This window comes from Notamacropus eugenii, chromosome 4, assembly GCF_028372415.1.
Source record: "Notamacropus eugenii isolate mMacEug1 chromosome 4, mMacEug1.pri_v2, whole genome shotgun sequence".
Classification (NCBI taxonomy): domain Eukaryota; kingdom Metazoa; phylum Chordata; class Mammalia; order Diprotodontia; family Macropodidae; genus Notamacropus; species Notamacropus eugenii.
Window position 1 is genome coordinate 159836714 of NC_092875.1, and position 20256 is coordinate 159856969.

The following is a 20256-nucleotide window of genomic DNA, read 5'->3' on the forward strand; positions in this document are numbered from 1 at the left end:
TCTATCTATCTATATATATATCTGAAAGGGAGAATTCCATGCAGTGGATAGAGTACTAGGCCTGAAGGCAGAAAGATCAGAGTTCAAATCTGACTTCAGACACTTGCTGCTTGTGTGACCCTGGGCAAGTCATATAACCCCTGCCTGTATAAAACTGGAGAATAAAGTGGCAAACCACTCCAGTATCTTTGCCAGGAAAGCCTCATGGACAGTTGGTACATGGGATCATGAACAGTTGGATATGGCTAAACAACAATATGCCAGGCACTATGCTAAATGCTTTACAAATATCTCCTCAATTCTCACAACAACTCTGTGAGGTAGGTGCTATTGTTATCCCCATTGTACAGATGAGGAAACAGAGACAGAGGTTAAGTGATTTTCTTAGTCAAGCAGCTAGTGTCTGAGACTGGATTTGCAATTAGATCTTCCTGACTCTAGGCCAACACTCTATCTGTGGTGTTACCTAGTTATCTAGCACTGGGATAAGGGAAGGGCTTAAATTCTAGGGTGGGTATTTTGCGTTCTAGCTGAGACAAAAGGGAGCCATTGAGGATTTTGGATAATGTCATGGTGGAGATTCTATAGAGAAACTGAGGAGGAAGGTCTAGGGTAGAACTTTCAGCAACATCCAACATTGTGGAAAAAGGAAGTGGAGAAAAGGACAAGGGACTGGCAAAAGAGATACATTTCTTTGAGCTCTTGTCCAAAAGTTCCTGGATGAGATAACCTGTGAAACCAATTCCAAAGAGGTGATACTTTGATTAGAAAAATTCCGAAGCCCAAATAAGGAAATCTCTTCAGAGAGCTCTTTGCCTTCATTTTCAATCAGCTCCTCTGCTTGGTTTCAGCTTCACAATTGTGTCTTCTACAGGGTAAACTCATCACCTGAAATCTCATCATTAAGTCAATTGACTCAACTTTGATACTCAACACCTTCTCAGTTACCTTTGCCCTCTGATTGGTGGGCTGAAGTTCAGAGCAATAAACTCCTCTAAAAGCCTTCCTTTAGAGAGGGCTCAGAACTTTTTAGGTTAACTCTTCATTTTCCATCTACGATTCTGCTTGGTTTCAGTTCCATGAATATCACCCTTCTTTTCGAGAATTCTCAGGTACTACCCTTTTCAGCTTCCTTTTATGTATCATCTTTTGTGTCTGACTTTCTTTTTCTTACTTGTTTCCTCAGCTCTTAGAACCATACCTGGCAGGTAGTAGGCACTTAACAAATGTCTATTGACTATTGACAACAAAAAGAAAAAAGTCAAGGAGTAGTTGGGCATATGTGATGTATCATAGGCAAACACACAGGTAATATCGACTGTGTCAGGTGTAAGACAGGTGGAGACGCAAGAGTTTTTCTAGCAGTTGTTCCAGCACAGGCTCACTCTTGATCTGGGCAGACAGGAAGACAGAAATGGAGTCATAATAAAGGGTTAAATAAGCTTCCTTTACTCTAGTGTAGTCTTCTGAAGAGGGTTGCTGATAATGGGAGCACTAGCTCCTATAGCTTCCCTAATCACTCTTCTTGCAGACACAGGCGAGAATATAGCAGGAGCTACAACTCCTACAGGTCCCCTAATTGTCAGTGGGGGCTGTTTGAAACAAGCACGCATAGACAAATCCCCCCAAGCCTTGATGGGGGCCGATCAAGGAACATACAGCATTCCAGCTTGTGCATTCAAATTCCCCACTCGCTGACCTCTGCCTACTTGATTTTTAGGGCAACTTACAAAGAAGGTATTTTGCCAGCATTAAGTCTACAAGTTAACTTTAGCAATATTATCATTCAGCACAAGTGTAGTAAATGTTACATTATGCCAGATAGTAAGTGTCCTAGGCCAGATTTGAACTCAGGAAGAGTTCCATAGGCACTCTATCCACTGTGCCACCTAGCTGCCACAATGTTTCCTACATTTTTCTGACAATTTTTCTACTCTGACAACTCTCAGACCGGCATTCATGGGAATGACTCTTCCTTAGGCTTCTTACACTGCTCCCAGTCTCTAACTAGTACCAAGATCTTTAGGTAACTGCTTGGGAGTTGCTTCCCCCAGTTCATATGTTGTCCTCACTTCAGAAATGACACTGCTGACAGCGTTGTTTCTTGGGCAGTTTACATCCCGGAGAATGTGCTGAAGTTGTTTGGCCGCTTCTCTGATTAGGGTAATCATCTTCACAGACACCAGTCATCATCTCGCACCTGCACAGCCACTCAGTGCTGTGTATTCCAGGCCTGCTGTAGCTGCTCAGGCAGAGGGCTGCTGGATTTTTTTTAACCCTCAGTTACACTGCATTTGGCTCTTGGGGTTTCTTATACACCTTAACAACCCCTCCTACTTCTGAATGTTTTACTTGGGAAATGGAAGGCATGCTGTAGGTGGGTATGTTGGAGGATGTTAATGAGGCTGATTATGTTGACTTGGCTCATGGCAGTTATGCCACATCTCAGTACCCTGGGATCCTGAGGTTCTTTGGGAAGATCTTCTAAGTGAAGACTGATGGGAGCATCTTTCGCATTAGGATGAAAAAAAGTGGGCTAGATAAGAGTAGATCTGACCATAAGATCCCCATTATACTGTAAGTTCCTTAAGAACAGGGATTATCTTTTACCTTTCCTTGTATCCCCAGCCCTTAGCACAGTAGCACATAGTAGGAACTTTGTAAACATTTGTTCGCTGACTCTATTGCACATATTGTTACCAAGAAATTTATTATTTTTTTAAAATTATTTTTGGTAACTAGAATCATAAATATAAGGCTGGAAGAGGCCATCTGTATAACTCTTTCATTTTACAGAGTAGGAAACTGAGGAACAGAAGATCTAAATCATTTACTTCAACTCATATAATTATTAAGCAAAGCCAGTATTTGAGGAAGCCTCATATCTGAGTCCAGATCCTCTGACTCCAAATCCAAGATTCTTTCTAGTACAATGTTTTCTAGATATAATCACAAGTTCTGTCCCTATCCCTATTAATTTTGGTGTATAGTACAGTGGTTTGTCCTTAACACTGGCTGTGTGATCACGGGTGAGTCACTTGTCCTCTCCTTGCTCTCACACAACTTGAACAACCATAGGCTATAGAAAAGTTGTTGATATACGTTTGTAGAATGAGTTTCTGTGCCAAGGAATTCCCTGTCCTCGTAAAATTACAGTTCTACTTTGGACTAAAAAAAAGATAGGAGCAGCAACAGCAAATGTTTACTGAGCTTGTAGAGAACTGCTCCCAAACCTCTGAATCGGGCATGTGTGAGAGAATGAGGAAAGATGGACAAGGTGTTGCCAAGGATTGTGATGGGATGCTAGCTCATCATAGACAGGTGAATTTTGAATCAAACACCTTGAATAATTTAAATCAAAGCTCAGTGCCTAAGACCTTCCTCATAGTAACATAGAAGCATAGTAAGTACAGGGGAACACAAATACTGACACCTGGAGAAAGCCACCAATGGAACCAGACTCGTCCATATCTTAGAAAAGAGGGCTTCTTAATTGTTTTTTGTAATGTCACAGACTCTTTTGGTAGGCTGGTGAAATTTAAGGACCACTCTGACATATGAAATTAAGCAATACCAGGAAGATAATATAAGAAATGATCAAAGTATGAGGCAGGGTGGGGGGTGGGGCAAAAAAAACAAACGAACATAATATGTGTATGTATATATATATTAAAAAGGAAATCGATTATATCGAAATGTAGTTATCCAAATTAAAAAAAAAGTTCAAGGATGCTAGGTTTAAGCACTCCTGTTTTATCCAAAGAGTATCAGTAGGAGAGACACTGGTGTTCTACATAGAACCGTTAGCTGCCTTTGTAATCCACAGATCAACAACTCTGCCTACACACACACACACACTCCCCACACACACCCCACACACGCCCCACACGCCACATAGACACACCCCACACTACCCCCGCCACACACACACACACACACACACACACACACACACACACACACACACACACACACACACACCACTCACCCCTGCAGGAATTTCTGGGAATGAGTGATTACTGAAGTCTAGGACTATGAGGAAAACTGAGGACTTGAGATGAGTCCTGAAGGAAAAAGATATGAAAGGAGAAGGGAGAGGTATTCTGGGTAAAGGAAATGGCATGAGTAAAGACAGGAGTTGTTTTCTATTTGTAAACTACATTTGTTTTGATTCTTTTCAAGGCAGCAAGTGAAGTGAATGGAACTTTTGGTCTGACATCAGGAATTTCAAATCAGGGAGTCACTTATGTTCAAATCCAGCCTCAGACACTTACTAGCTTTATTACCCTAAGCAAACCACTTAAATTTTGTCAGTCTTAGTTTCCTTGTCTGTTAAATGGGGATAATAATAGCCTTTACTTCTTAAAGTTGTTTTTAGGATCAATTGAGATAATAATTGGAAATGTTATATAATATTATTTATAATAATAATTATTAATACAAAATGTTCTAGCTCCTTTAAGAAGGTTGGTTTGAAAATTCCAAGTTACAGTGTGTTATTGAATAAGAGAGAATGGGCCTGAAAGAATTAGGAATTGTTAGGGTATAGATACAAATGCATCATTTTTTGCCTAGGGTTGTAAAGGATTATAGGAGAGGAAGAGCCAGATGACATAGATAAATCAGGGAAAGCAGAGATAATGCTTTTCAAAGCCTGCCAACTTTAGAATGTGGAAAAGAATTAGGTAGTGAGAATTTAAGAAAGGAGCTAGGAAGGGTAATGCTATTATAAGTATTAATATTTAATTAATTAACAACTAATCAAGCAAGAAAGTATTAACATTGGTATGGGACACATAGTCTAAGTATTTAACAAATTATAAGAAGTGGACAAAGCCTTGAAGAAGGTATGGGGCATCCTGTAGATACATAGATAAACAAAGAAAAATGATTAGAAATTAAGGCTTATCACAGTTAATTGACAAAATATACCTTTCATCCTTAGACTTTCAAAATCTCTGTGTTATAATGCACCATTTATATTTAAATATATCTACATACATTAAACTATAGATACATGCAATGTAGTATATTTACATATACTGTGTGGATGTCTTAGGGGAAGACAAGCATAAGAAACCATGCATGATAAGAAGGTGTGGATGGGTTGCCACTTACTCCAGTGGTGGAAGTAGCCACATCATAGATGATAGACTTCTGTACTTGGAGATGAAACTGGGTTCAAATCCTGACTCAGAACCTTTCTAACCATATGACCATGAGCAATTCACTTATCCTTTCAGAAAGTATTTCCTGATTAGTGAAATGGAGGTGATACTTGGACTACCTACTTAACAGTTTTTATGGGAGAAGGACTTTGAAAAATTTAAAACTCTATAAAAATACCCTGTTGATATTAATTGATAACATTGAGCCATCTTTAAGAACTGACTATATTTTCTATTTTATTGTTCTAAATAAATGATTATGTTTCTTTTTGAAAAAAAGACCCCACAACATTATAGTGTAAAGAATGATATGAAGTTGAAATGAATTTAATATTCTTGGCTTTTCATGACCAAAGAAAATTTTAACTACCCAAAGCATTGCAAATCATCCTCTGGTGGCAGCTAACAGAAGGACAGCCCTTGGCAGAAAATTTTAGTGGATTTCCTAAAACCTTAATCTATCAAAAATGAAGACATATCATCATGAATAGTGCATTTTCTCCCTTTTTTTTCAGACTAAATTTCTCCCCAAATGGATGTTAAAAAGCTCAGTACAAAACTCCACATTTTGATTACACCCTTTCCCTTTAAATATTTATCTTCTTTTTATATTACTTTCATTTCTGAATGTATCCCTTCTCTGCTCCTCAGTGAACCATCCTTTTTAAAAACATGAGTGGGGGAGGGAAAGCAGTTCAGAAAAGCTATCCAAATCACTGACTGAATCTGACAGCATATGCAATATTCCAATACTTATTGTCACTCAATTCTGCAAAGAAAAAGGAGATACATTTTCTCATCCCTTCTTTGGGAACAAGCTTGTTCATCACAATTATAAAACATTCTAGTTTATTTTTTGTTGTTCTCCCCTTCCCCTTCTTTGGTCATTGCTTATATCATCTTCCTGGTATTGCATATGTTCATATGTCTTCCTATGCCTTCTTAAATTTTTCAAATTTATTCACAGATGTTCTTGTTCAGTTGTTTCAGTCATAATGGAAAATGAGGTTGAAATTTGATTCTGGGAGTTCAGATTTGAGAGGACTGAAGAACTCAGACTCAAAGACAAAAAGATCTCAGAGTGAAGAGAAAGACTGAAATTTAAAAAACGACTTAGAATTGTTCATGGAATTGTGAACTGATCCAGTTATTTTGGAGAGCAATCTGGGACTGTGCCCAAAGAATTATTAAACTGCCTGTTCCCTTTGACCCAACAATACCACTACTAAGTATATTTCCCAAGACGATTAGGGAAAAAAGGAAAAGAACCTATATGTTCTAAAAAAAGAAAGAGAAGGGGAAGAAGAAAACGAAGGAGGAAGACTTAAGTGGAAAGACAAGGGGGAAAAACAAGGTAACTGAGAAGTACTCAGAGACACCAAGGAGGTCTTGAATAAGAAGTTGGCAAGACAAAGTGGTCAAGATAAAGCAAGTAGGACAAATTGAAAAGAAAAGGTAAGAACTCAGTGAAGCAAAAGAAAGGGAGTTGTGTATAACTTTCAAGGTATTAACAAAGGGAGGAGACACTAAAAGAGGTAGAAAAGTGCTAACTAATGAAATGAGTCAACAAGAATTTATAATTTATCCAGTTATGTGAAGTATTGGGAATACCAAGACAAAAATAAAAAAAAAAAACAACTTCCAGGTGCTTACCTTTTATCAGGTGTATTGTTAATATATTTTTGCATAATGGGAAGATATTTTCCATTCATTAATAGGCCCACATGACTTGCTTGAGTCATATGGAAGCCTGAGTCACATGAGTCTGTGGTGGGAGGAGCTTGCTGAATGGGTGGAGCAGGAAGGGAGGAGTAGAGCTGAGAGGAAATTGGATACAACCTTTAGAGCTGAGGGAGAAAGAGGAAGCGGGCAGTGTGCTGTGAGTATTCATTTGAGGGAAGGCCCTAGCAGGGGGAATGCTTGGGGATGGTGGTGCCCCATGCATTGGTATTGTGTATAGATTTCTTTGTATGACAGATTTGGCTTTCTGGTATTTAAATAAATATTTTGGTTCTGTCTTCCATGTAGAGAGTGTTATATTTTGTGATTCAGAATTACACTGGCATATTCATAGCCACCTTAGGTACCATGAATGTTGTGTTGGCACTGTACAGGGAGACAATAAAGACATATATATATGTATGTATACATATATATGCACGCACATATATGTACACACATATGCATGCATGTATGTATTTATACACATATACATACATACACATACACCTACATATAATAAAGAGAAGCTATTTTTTTTTTAGTTGGGGGGAAGAAGGTTTTCCATCTGAGCTAAGAAGGAAAGTGATACCTGCAAAGCCATGGACTGTTACAGATCAATAAGTCAAGTCAACAAGCATTTATTAAGTGCTTACTATGTACAAGGAAGTGTGAATGCAGATAGAAGCAAAAACAAGGAGTTTAAAATCTAATGGAGGAAGATAATGCTGAAAGCGGAGCTCAATATATGGAGGTGGCAATGGAGGAGAAGTGGAAAAGTTATCTCATTGAAGAGTCAAGAGAGAAGATAGCAGGAATGAGCACAGGATTGTCCTGGACATGTCTTCAAAATGGCGGTTCCGAGAAGCACTCGCCAATCAGAAAATGATTCCACAGGGGCAAAGGCATTTTCCATGATGAAGAGGCTGCAAAGACAGTGACATCTTCAAGAGTGGGAAGGCTTACAAATATCTGCTTCCTCTATTAAGATGAAAGGCCAGGGATGCCTAAAACTTCTTAGTGTAGATTAGGTTTGAAATTTCAGATGGATTTTCATTGGGATATATGGAAAAGAGGGAAGGGTAGTGACACTCAGAAGAATACCAAAGGACTGAAGAACTCAGAACAGCTCTGGATAATAGAGATAATTTTGCAGTGACCTGGATAGGGTGGCTGGTGTTTACATTTCTGTTATAGTCATGGTACTATTATCTGTGTTCAAAGTGGAAACTGGCCTCCTTTCTAGAAGAGAAAATAAATTGGTTCAGAAAACTCTTCCCACTTTCCAGGTTGTTTAGAAGAACGAAGAAATGTTCTCTAAAAATAGTTAAAGAAGGACTTCAGTGTGAAAGCAAAGAAAAATAAGAATCTGAAGAGGCTTAATAGGACACTGACCTGAATCAGGAGGTTGGAGAGTGGCAGGATATGCTGTAGGGGAAGATGGGATGGAGAAGGATGAATTAACACTTGGAGTCAAGCTATGAAGAGGAGGGGGCTATGAAAAGGAGGAAGTAGCTCCTTGTTTTCTATTGAATGATTATATGACTCCCCAGGTGTTGTTAAGCCAGAGATCATCCAATTAGGGTCAGAGGAAAATGGATTGAAGGATAGTAGTTGGTGGGTTCCTGTCTTGGGATGTGTATCCAGTATGTGACCAAGAATTTGAGGCACATGAACTAGTTGATTGCTACATACTTCTAATGATTTAAATGAAGATAAATGACATTGCCTGGATAAATCTAGAAAACACTGCAAAATATTAGGAAGTCTTGGGCAAGAAAATAAATATATTAACAAGTAGTATCCTCATGCTTGTTGTCAAACCAAGGTAAACTCATCAGAAGAGAAAAGCAGATTTAGAAAATAAGCAGGGAGTTGAGAAAATAACATCTGGAAACAAGTTTGAATTTCCATACTCTGGCTTAACTGAAAGGAATGATCAGCTCCTGGTTATTTGGGAAGTCATATTAGGAGAGAAGGGGAACTGATTGCCAAGCATGCAATTCTGAAAGCAAAGAGAAGTAATTCTGATGACGAAAAAGGAAAAAGTGAATAATATAGATACTATATCCACCTCATAACAGAGAAGTGACGGATTCAAGGTACAGAATTAGACATATATTTTTTGAGCATGGTCAATTTATTTTGCTTGATTATGCAAATGAGTGACAAGGGATTTATTTTTATTTTCTTATTTTCCCCAAATGGATGGGTGTGGGAGAAGGATATTAGATTTCTGTTAGTTAAAAATTAATTAAAAAATTAATGTGGATACACAGGACACTCTTTAACCAACCTAGATGTTTAAAAGACATGTACAGAAGAAGAAAGCAAGGGCAGTAATTAAGGATAGTACAGTTCTAAAAGACTTAGAACTGATCAACCCAATGACTAACCATGATTCCAGAGGACTGATAATGAAAAATCTCAGGAGATGAGAGAGAGGTAATGGGCTAAATATTAAGAATGAGACACATTTTGGGACATGACCAATACAGGAATTGTATTGGCTTGAATAGGAATTTTTGTTTTAGGAGTTTTGTTTTCTTTTCCATTTTTTTACAGTGGGAGTGGGAGGGAGAAGAATAAATGCTTGTTAAAGAAAAAATTAGGGAAAGTAGGTGGCCCAGTAGATAGAGTGCCAGGCCTGGAGTCAAGAAGACTTATCTTTCTGAGTTCAAATCTGGCTGCATGACCCTGGGCAAGTCACTTAATCCTGTGTAGGATGAACTACATCTTTGAATTCCTTCCCAATTCCGAGATTCTGTAGAGTTATAAGCATTCAGTGGAAGCAGAGCCACACTTATTTAAGGAAAACTAATAGATAGTTGTATAAAAAGGGGAAATATTTAAATTGGGCCTTAAAGCTGGATCCGGTGTGAATAGTTGCTATCAGTGAAATATGTTTAATATGATTGTACATATATGGCCTATATCAGATTGCATGTTGTCTTGGGGAGGAGGAAGGAAAAGGAGGGGGAGATAATTTTTAAAACTCAAAATCTTATAAAAGTGAATGTTAAAAACTAAAAATAAATACATATTAATAAAGAAAAAAATTGACCTGAAAAATAGATTAAGGAGAGATAATTTGAGAAAAAGATCATTTAGATTTGGTAGTTACAAGATTGATAACTTTGGAGGGAGCAGTTTCAGTAGAATGATGAGATCAGAAACCAGCTACTAGAAGGTTTAAAACAGAGTAAGAAGGCAGGAAGTGAAGGCACTGAGTATTGATGAGCTTTTCAAGGAGCTTAACTGAGTTCAACTGAATGATATAGGATTATTGTTAGCAGATATAGCGTCAAGTAAAGTTTATTTTTATTTTAGGAAAGATATAGATTTTTTATATGCACCAGGAAAACAGCCAATAGAAAGAAAGAGATTCAAAATTAGAGAGAGAATAGTTGTGATAATGTGGACAATATATTTGAGATGATGGGAGGAGAGAGAATCAAAAGGGCTTGTAGAAAGCTTGGCCTTGGCAGGCAAAAGGGCTACTTCTTCATCAGAGATCGAAGTAAAGGAAGAAATAGTGGAGAATTATGTTGGAGGTATGCAAGATGAGAAGGGGAGGAAAGGGAGATCTCGGAGAATGGGCATATTTTATTTTTTATTTTTGTGAAGTATGAAGTGAAGTTGTAGCTGAGAAGGTGAGTGAGTGTAGGAGTAGGAGAGACTAGAAGGTTGATATTAGCCACTGAGGTGAGTGTAATAGCTTTTATCAGTTATGGAGGAGCAGGAAGATTGCTTTATTGGAGTCAGGGACAAGTTGCAGTTTGGTTGTTGTTCAGTCATTTCAGTCATGTCTGACTCTCCATGACCCCATTTGGGGATTTCTTTACAAAGACACTAGAGTGGTTTGCTATTTCCTTTTCCAGCTCATTTTACAGATGAGGGACTGAGGCAAACTGATAATTGACTTGCTCAGGGTCATACAGCTAGTAAGCGTTTGAGGCTAGATTTGAACTCACAAAGACAAATCTTCCTAACTCAGGTCTGGGAGTCTATCCACCATGTCACCTTATTTCCTGAATTGAAATTAGATAATGTAAATTTGTAATGAAACCAGATAGTATGGTTTTGATTTTCTCCACTTCTGTTCAGCAGCACGTGAATATGAAGGAAGAAGGTAGATGGTGGGAATGATCAAGGGTTTGTGACTGGCAGGGAATAAATGAGAATGAGATAAGGAGACAAGAGATTCTAGAGTAGAGGATGTTATGGAATTGGTAAGGAGAAAAAAACACTCTTGGTAACTGAAGGTAAAGGAAGATTGCCTCCAGCTCAGGAATGATGACCTGGGAAAGTATTGTGGTATGGAGAGATTGGAATTCTTGGTGAGGATGAAAAACAGTGTTGACCTTGTAAGGCATAGGGTAAATGAACTCAAAATCTTTCACTTATCGAGATGCATCATGATTTAATGAATGGGACACTTGACTTGGAGTCAGGAGGACCCAGGTTCAAGTCCCACTTAGTTGTGTGAACCTAGAAAAGCCATTTAATCCCTCTTTGTCTCAGTTTCCTCATTTGCAAAATGGGGAGAGGGTTGAACTCAATCACCTTCAAGACCACTTCTAGTTGTAAATATATGCTTTTATAATCTATAATGACACTATAGAATATAAAGGATGGAGAAAAAGAATTTTAATTTTTGGCCCCCATTTCATAGCTGGAGTTGCCAAAAATCTAGAACCAAAAGACTTCTATTTTAATGGTTGTGTACATATTCGGTTCTGACAAAGATAAAACTAAAAGTGACCTGAGCACAAAAGGACGTATAGAGCAAAATTCAAAATTCATCTTATTATAGTTGTCATTTCCAAGACAGAAATCATGCAATAGACATTATGACAAATCTATATCTTAATATGGGGGAGGGAAGAAGAGAGAGAGAGAGAGAGAGAGAGAGAGAGAGAGAGAGAGAGAGAGAGAGAGAGAGAGAGAGAGAGAGAGAAGTGAGGGGAGAGAGAGAGAAGTGAGGGGAGAGAGATCAAAAGAAAGGAGGAGAAAAGAAAGGAAGAGGGAGATTGTGGGTGATGGTGTCAGGATGGCGAGAGCTAGAGCTCCTTGTGTCTTTCCCAGTCCAGGTTTAAAGGATGCAACAGATGGGAATGCCACCACTTCATCTGGTTGATTTCACAGTCTAATGAATTATTGTCAAAATGTTCTTGATATTCAGCCTAAGTTTTCATTTTATCCAGTTTCAGACATTATTCAATAGTTGGAACAATCACAGAAACAAAAGGATAAGAAGCCAATGTTCCCTGACCTATTTGTAAAAAGGGAGATAATTCCTTAAGCTTCAAAAATGTTAAGTTCATTCTGATCAATGTTAAGTTCATTCTTATTGATGTTAACTTTATCTTTTAGCACTGAAACTCCCAGCTGTCATCTGAGAAACAAACTGTCATCGCAAATGAGTTTCTACTCAGGTCAAATGGCTTATTCCTAAACTGTTCATTTTTTATTTCAAAGAAAAATATTTTTCTCATTTTGCTTGGAGAATCATGGTAATACTATATGATCGTAATTCAGGAGTGGGGAACCTGTGGTCTTGAGGCCACATGTGGTCTTCTAGGTCCTTGGGTGTCGCCTTTTGACTGAGTTCAAGTTTTATAGAACAAATCCTTTTATTAAGGGGATTTGTTCTGTGAAGTTTGGATTCAATCAGAGGTCTACACTTGAGGACCTAGAAGGCCTGTCCTATTCCTTACGTATAGGCTGCCTCAACATTAGTTATTATGCTATTACACTGTGTTAGGTATTATGTAGAATTATAAAATCAAAGAGTTGCTATCCTTTGAGAATGTTTGACTTTCTTCTAATGAAGTTGAGAAAGCCGGGCAACCAGGGGAAGGCGTCTCTTAACTTCACTTCAATAAGAGCTGTTAACTGTTAGCAGTATAAATGCTATTTTGTTTTGCAAATAATTTCTCAGTGATTTTCTAGAAGTCATTTGGCCTTAAAAATTTTCACTTGGTTGGTCAAATTTGCACTGACTTTTCTCAGATAGCCAATGTGCCTCCTCTCCATCACACCTGACTCTACTATAGGATAAACCTGGAGTCAGGAAAAAGGGGGAAGGGGATAAGCATTTCTGAAGTGCTTGTTGTGTGCCAGGCACTTTATAAACATGGTCTCCTTTGATCCTCACAACAACCCTTCAGGAAGCTGCTGTTATTATCCTCATTTTATAGTTGAGAAAATGGAGGCAAAGAGAGGCTAAGTGATTTGTCCAAGGTCACACAGCTAGTGTGTAAGTTTGGATTTGAATTCAGGTCTTCCTTGTTCCAGGTCCAACATTGTAACCACTGAACTGCCTAGCTATCTGTGAGGAAGATCTGGGTTTAAATTTTGCCTCAGATACTTTTTAGCTGTGTTATTCTGGGTGTGTCAATAAACCCCTCTGAGCCTCAGTTTTGTCATCTGTAAAATGTCGATGCTTGTTGTAGCACATGAGATAATATATGTCAAGTACTTTGCAAATCTTAAAGCAGTTTATAAATATGAGCTACTGTTATTCTACAGTTCTGCTCCTTCCAATATCATTCATTAGACTGTCCTACTACAGCCTTTTGTTCTGGGACTCAAATGTACTTATCATGTACTGCTATGTCCTATAGCTAAGTGTTGGTGCCAGATCCGCCCTGTAGATTCTAAACCTTATGAGGGCAGGGGCTAGCATCTAACCTTTCTGTCTCAGTCCCTAGCAGAGCTCTGCACAAAGCAGAATTTAAATGCATATTTTCTGTATTTATTGTAATCATTCACTGAATAGCTGTAGTAGGATGGGGGGTGGGGGAGATACAAAGGAAATAAAGAACCCTGTCTTCTAGTCTAATGGTTTTTTTGTCAGATGCAGAAAACATATAAGCATCTACTCAGGGCAAATGCATTCCCAACTGCTTTCACAAGAAAAATTCCCATGAAAACATTTTCAGAAAAGGTAATTGAGCAGTTTACTTTAAACCAGTGAATCAAGGTCCGTGCCTGAGGCAGCTTGATGTAGCAAGGGCACAGATTTGGATTTGGATTTGTTTCCAGGTTTGGAAACGGGATGGGCATTCTGACCTTGTCTCTGCTACTTCACTAATGTGACCTGTCTCTTACCACTTGGACCACAGCCTCATCATCTGTAAAATGAGGGAATTGAACCAAATGATCTCTCAGGTTCCTACCAGATCTAAATCCAATCATCCTTTAAATCTCTGGTTCCATACACATATGTAGAATTTAACTTGTGACCCATAAGAGTTGTAACCCATAGTAGTTGTCTGCTGAGAAGGAGAGAGGGAGACAGAGAGAGAGAGACAGAGAGATAGAAACAGAGACACAGAGAGAAACAGAGAGACACACACAGAAAGACAGACAGAAACAGAGAGAGACAGAGAGAGATGCAGACAGAGACAGAGAAAGAGAGACAAAGAGAGAGATTTGTGGGAAAGCAGCAGTTACCAAAAAGACATGGATAATTTCCTCACTAGTTATCTATCCCTTATGAAAATGCCATTTTCTTGAATTTTCACTCCCACCCCAGAATTAGACCCATTCCATGACAATTTTACTGATTGATTGATTAATTAATTATGGGGATGGTGGGGTGTGGCTCATGAGGGTAGAATATGGTACTGGATTTTTTTTCCCCTCTGAGGCAGTCTTTCAGGTTGTACTTGGATCTATTGGAAAATTATTTACTACCAGGTTGAACAAAACTATTCTTTGCTTCCAAAGAAAGTATGGTTGTCTTTGGGCAATAAAATCTGAAAGCAAAACTCTTTGAAGTTTTTTCAGCAAAATTCATTGAAGGGCAAACAAATTCCTTTTGTCTAAGGAATGATGTCTCTTCACTTTACCTAGGGAAGCACTGGTTATTTGGGGCCCCTTCCCTCCCTTTGGTTGCATGCCATAGGTTGCATCTGGTTTCATGGCCAGAGAAGCAGAGTTGCACTGACAGTCTGTGTAGGCTACCTCACTTTGGGCTGAGCCCGTTGGAGATCTGAGCCTAGTGTCCAGCACTCAGCCTTTAGAGGCTAGGAAGAGGATATACGACTGGGTTCTGTTTTGCTGTGTTTTTAATATTTTAAAAAAATTAATAGGCGTTTATTTTCTTTCCCTCCCACTCCTACTCCTTACTGGAAAAATGAAAAAAAGAAAAGAAAAACAAAATGCTTATTACAAATAGCATTGTCAAGCAAAAGAATTCCCACATTGGTTATGTCCAAAAATGTGTATCATTTTGCATATTTAGTTGATGATCTTTGTCAGGAGACGGGTTCTTTGGCATATTTTTAAAAAATCATATTTGTAAAAAGCTCAATTGGTGCCTCATAACTTTTTTCAATAAGTTGTTGGCATAGAGCACCTCCCATTTTCTCAGGCCCCAGTTCCCTATTCCTTTCCCAACAGAGGGAAAGGCTTTTACCTCACTAAGAGGAGGTCAGTGGCAGTGGACTCACAGGATGACTGAAGCTTTGTATTAGGTAACAGACCTAGTGGACTTAGATAGGTTTGCCCTATTTTCTCTCTGAGTGAATCTAATCCAATTTACATTGAGAATTTTTAGTTAGAGGTCTCTGGCCTAATCCTGTTTCTCATGTTTAGTTCTTGAGAGACCTAGGAAAAGTTACTTCCTTATCAATAAAATGAGGGAATTAAACTAGATCAGGAGTAGGGAACTTGAGGCCTCAAGGTCACATGTAGCCCTCTAGGTCCTCAAGTATGGCCCTTTGACCGAATCCAAACTCAACAGATTTTTGTTTGGATTCAGAGGGCTGTACTTGAGGACCTAGAGGGCTACATGTGGCCTCAAGGCCGCAAGTTCCCCATCCCTGGGCTAGATAGACTCTAAAGTCCCTGCCTTCTCTAAATCTATGATCTTTACGTGTTTATTCTGTGCAGGGCACTGGGCCAAGACCCCTTTCCCCCCAAAAATTCCTGCTTTAAGAAGTCTACATTTTACTGAGGGATGGGGGTAAAGAGAAGTAGTGGTAGGAGGAATGGTGATGGTAGTAGAAGATACTCTAGTCAGTCAGTCAACAGGCATTTATTAAGCACTTACTATTTGCCTGGCACTGTGTTAATCACTAGCAAAAAGAACAAAACAGAACTTGCCCTCAAAGGAGCTTATCTTCTACTGGGGGAAAACAACACCTAGAATGAAACTGAAAAGGGGAATAGAAGTACATGAAGGTACCTGGGCTAGATGATCCAAAGGCATAATAGAGTGCAAGCTGGAAGGGAATTAAGACCAGGCTGGCCTCCTCAAATAGAGGTTCTGGGAGAAATCATCCAATCAAAAGGAGAAGCTCCAAGGATGGAGGGTACGTGGAATGTGAGACTTCCAGGCGATGGTGAGCTTCAGTCCAGAGAGCAGCCTCTGGAGAAATGAGGAGACTGACTGCACTGGGTGCTCTCCCTGAATGGAGGTGAGTGTTTAATAAACTGGAGGAGGGTCTCTGGGAAACTTGAGGAGCTAGGAGAGCAACAGCATGGGAGGAGACATCCCAGGTCTCCAAACCAGGTTCAATCTGCTGTGTGATGGTCACGCTGCTGACCACCATGACTCCATAACTGGTGCTCCTTATAGTCTTTCTGGGTAAGAGAAGAAACAGGTTGGGGTACCTATACTGCTCCCATGTCTTTCTCTGTCTCTTCTCTCTCTCTCTGTCTCTGTCTCTCTGTCTCTTTGTCTCTGTCTCAATGGAGAATGTGTCTCCATAGCATTTTCTCTCCCTTCCTTTCTTCCCCATCAATATAGATAGATACAATAACTAAAAAAGGTAACTTATGGTAGAGAACATTAACAAATGAAGGAATCCTGAGAAGGTGTTTAAGACTTAAAGGAAGATAAAGGTTCTTAGAGGTCAAGTGGTGGCCTGAACACATTCTAGACATTGATAGTGAATAGCTTGTATGAATGAATGGAGGAGTGAGAAAATATCTTTAGATCAAGGAACATTTTGTAGTATTAGTTTGGTTAGAGCAGAGAGAAGAATGAAGCATAATGTGAATTAAGGCTATAAACTTTTTTTTAATTGTATCGCCAACACTTAGCATAGTAGTTGCTTAATAAATGTTATTTCATCCATTCTTTCATATTGTGGATGGCCTTACATGCTTGGATAAGGAATTTATATCTTTTCCAAAAGATAATAGGAACCACTGATGATTTTGATCAGAGGAGAAACATGACCTGACCTTTAACTTAGTAAAATTACTTGGCAGCTATGTAAGAGATAGACTAGAAAGGAAAAAACAACTAGAGGCAGGGAGAGCTTTTGAGAGAATATTGTCATAGTCTGGTTGAGAAGTTGAAGGTCTGACCTATGGTGGTAGCCTTGAATTGGAAAAAGGAGATGGATGCAAGATATACATGATAAAATCTGCAAGACTAAACAATTTATTGGTTCTGAAAGTTAAGGAAGAGTCCATCTAGGCTGTCTCTGAAGTTCTGACCTGGATGAAGGAGAGGTAGTACTCAACAAAAATGGAAGGGAGACAAGAAAAGAAGATGCAGTGAGCATGTGGCTGAAATTGTCTCATTATCCTTTAGATACATTGAGTTAAGATGATAACGGTACATCTGGATAGTTACAGATGTGGGATTGGAGTTTAAAAGAGAAATTTGGATAGGCACGGAGTAAGTGCTTAATGAAATGCTTGTTGATTGACTGATTCATCCCAGTCAAATCAATTGGCCAAATGATATTGAGTGTAGTGATTTTTTTCTCAGATAATTTAAAATTGTTTCCAGAAGAGTTGGACCAACTCACCATCCTTCCAACAATATGTCAACTTTTTTCCAGTCTTGCCAACATTGACTCTGTTTTTTTAAAAAAATAAATTTGAAATACCACAGCATGGTACTTCAGAGTCAGACAGACCTGGGTTCAAGTCTCCCCTTTAACACATACTGGCTGTGTGACCTTAATTTCTCAGGCAAATGTCTAAGAAAAGTCTTCAAGGAGAATTTCCTGGAGTGAAACAGTTTCCACACACCAGTTCATATGAGGGGGATGGTTTGGGAAGCCAAAGAAATAAGGGCAGTAGTAGCATTGTGATCTTAGGTATGTTATTTAACTGCACTGAGCCTCAGTTTCTCCTCCATAAAAAAGGGAAGGAGGTGCATAGGAGAAGGGGGTGGGGAGTGGACTGATCTCTCAAATCTTATGCATTTCTGGATTTTTATGATTTATATTTGAAGAATATGGGCAGAAATATTTAGCCTAGGTATTTACTGAAAGTTCTGGTCTTTTTGTTATGGTTGTATCCAGTTTAACCAAATCGCACATGCTGGATAGCTGAAATAGCTCAAGCCCTGCATTCTTTTTTATTCCCTCCCATGCCAGGAGGAAGGTGCCAGAGTTCAAAATTGTGTTTGGAAAACCCCAGCAAGCAGGTCCAGGCTCAGGGCTCGTGCCGTTCTTATTCCTTCTGGCAAGGGGAAAGCTAAGGCTATCGACATATAGGATCTGAAATATTAGGAGCAAAGTCAAGTCTGCTCAACAGAAACAATCTGTGTAACTCCCCACAGATCCTCTGTCTTCTTGGCTGTCCTACAAGGAATCCCGTCTGCTCAGGTTTCTGGACCTTATCTGATAGTTGCTGATTTGGAGCACTTGTCGGCCAGTCCTGAATTCACGGGGACTATTCTAATTCAAGATACTCCAATCTTCTTTGGCACTGAGAGTGGAGAATGTTACAAAAAATGAACTTTAAATATTAGTTTTTGGGGGATAATAATAGCAAATGATGAAAAAGCACTTATTGATTGCTATCAATATGCCAAGGACTAGGGATATAATTAGAAAAAAAGCAAGGCAGTCCCTTCTTTCAAGGAACTTATACTCATTTAGGGGACATATTTATATAGCACTTCATGTTTTATCTTCAGTGCTCCTGTATCAAATGTGTGAAGGAGAGTACATGGCTCCTTTGGGTCATACGTGTCCAAGGTCATATAGCTAGTTAATGGCAAAGTTAAGATTTGGACATAGGCTTTTTTTATTCCAAATCTAGTAATCTTTCCAGTTTGCCACAGGGTGTGTGTGTGTGTGTGTGTGTGTGTGTGTGTGTGTGTGTGTGTGTGTGTGTGTGTACATTTACACGTGTGTGTATGTATAAAATCAAAAATAAATAAGTAGAGGCTAGATGACCCATCTGTCAGAGATATAGAGATTTTTTTCAATGGATGGAAGTATGGTGTGGAGACCCCTAAAATTTCCTCTGATTCTAACACTTTGTGATCTCATGTTTAAATAAAACATTTTCCTCAATATAGAGCTGGCTACATCACATATCATAATAATAATAGCCCCAACTATCCTTCATCACATTCTTTATAGAGGGCATTATTAAACATCATTATATAACTGAAGGTATTTCTTTCCCCCAGCAGGACACTCGGAAGATAATAATAGTACCAAATGACAGAAATGTTTGATGATATATGGCATGTACTGGGCATGCTAGTTGCTTTCACTGTTAGTCAGTCAATAAACATGGTAAACATCTGCTATGTGCCAGATGCTGTGCGAAGTGCTGGAGATACAAAGAAAGGTAAAAGAGAGTTTCTACTTTCACTGAGCTCAGTTATGCAGACTGCATGCCACATGCAAATATCTTTGTACAGATAAATAAATTGTAATAAATTGAGAAAAGAATAATCAAAAATAGAATGAATTGTAAATAAAAGCATCTTGCCTTAAAATTTCTCTAAGGAAAAATATATTTCATTCTTTTTCCTGTAAGATTTAATAAAACTTTTCATGGATATGATTGTGCATATGGTTTAAGTTGTAGGGGTATTAGAATGTGTTGGACTTGACTACTCGGAAATTTTTTTTCATAAAAATATAGAATACCTCAGCAGTCATGTAGTCCAGCCCATAAATGGAAAAAAAAAAAAGCATACCCAACAAGCTGACATCCAGCTTATGTTTGAAGACCTTTAATGAGGGCTAACTCACTACTCTCCAAGGCAGCCCATTTCACTTTTGGACAGTTCTAATTGTTAGAAACTTTTTCTTGACGTTAAGCCTAATTGCCTCTTTAGAACTTCCATCCATTACTTCTAACTTCCCTTTCTGGGACAAAATATGACAAACTGAATTCTTCTCCCATGTGCCAGGCCTCAATTCTGCCACTGATCCATTGTCATATGATGTGGATTTGAGGGCTTTACCATTATGATTGCTCTTTTCTCTTCCTGTTTGATAAATGACATAACCTCAATGCTAACTATACGCATAATCATCGTTACAGTCTTCCATAATGAGTGACTGTGATAATCTGTTAGCTCCCTGTGCCTATCTCCTTGGTGGGGACTATTTCTCAGCAGGGGCATTTATACCTAAACATAGAT

The 20256-nt window shown here is 38.7% G+C and overlaps 1 long non-coding RNA gene across 1 annotated transcript in view; it reads right to left on the bottom strand.

Moving 5' to 3' along the window:
* Positions 1-20256, bottom strand: part of LOC140498281 (uncharacterized) — a 40908-nt gene that overhangs the window by 7765 nt on the left and 12887 nt on the right. The gene's annotated exons all lie outside the window — the stretch shown is intronic.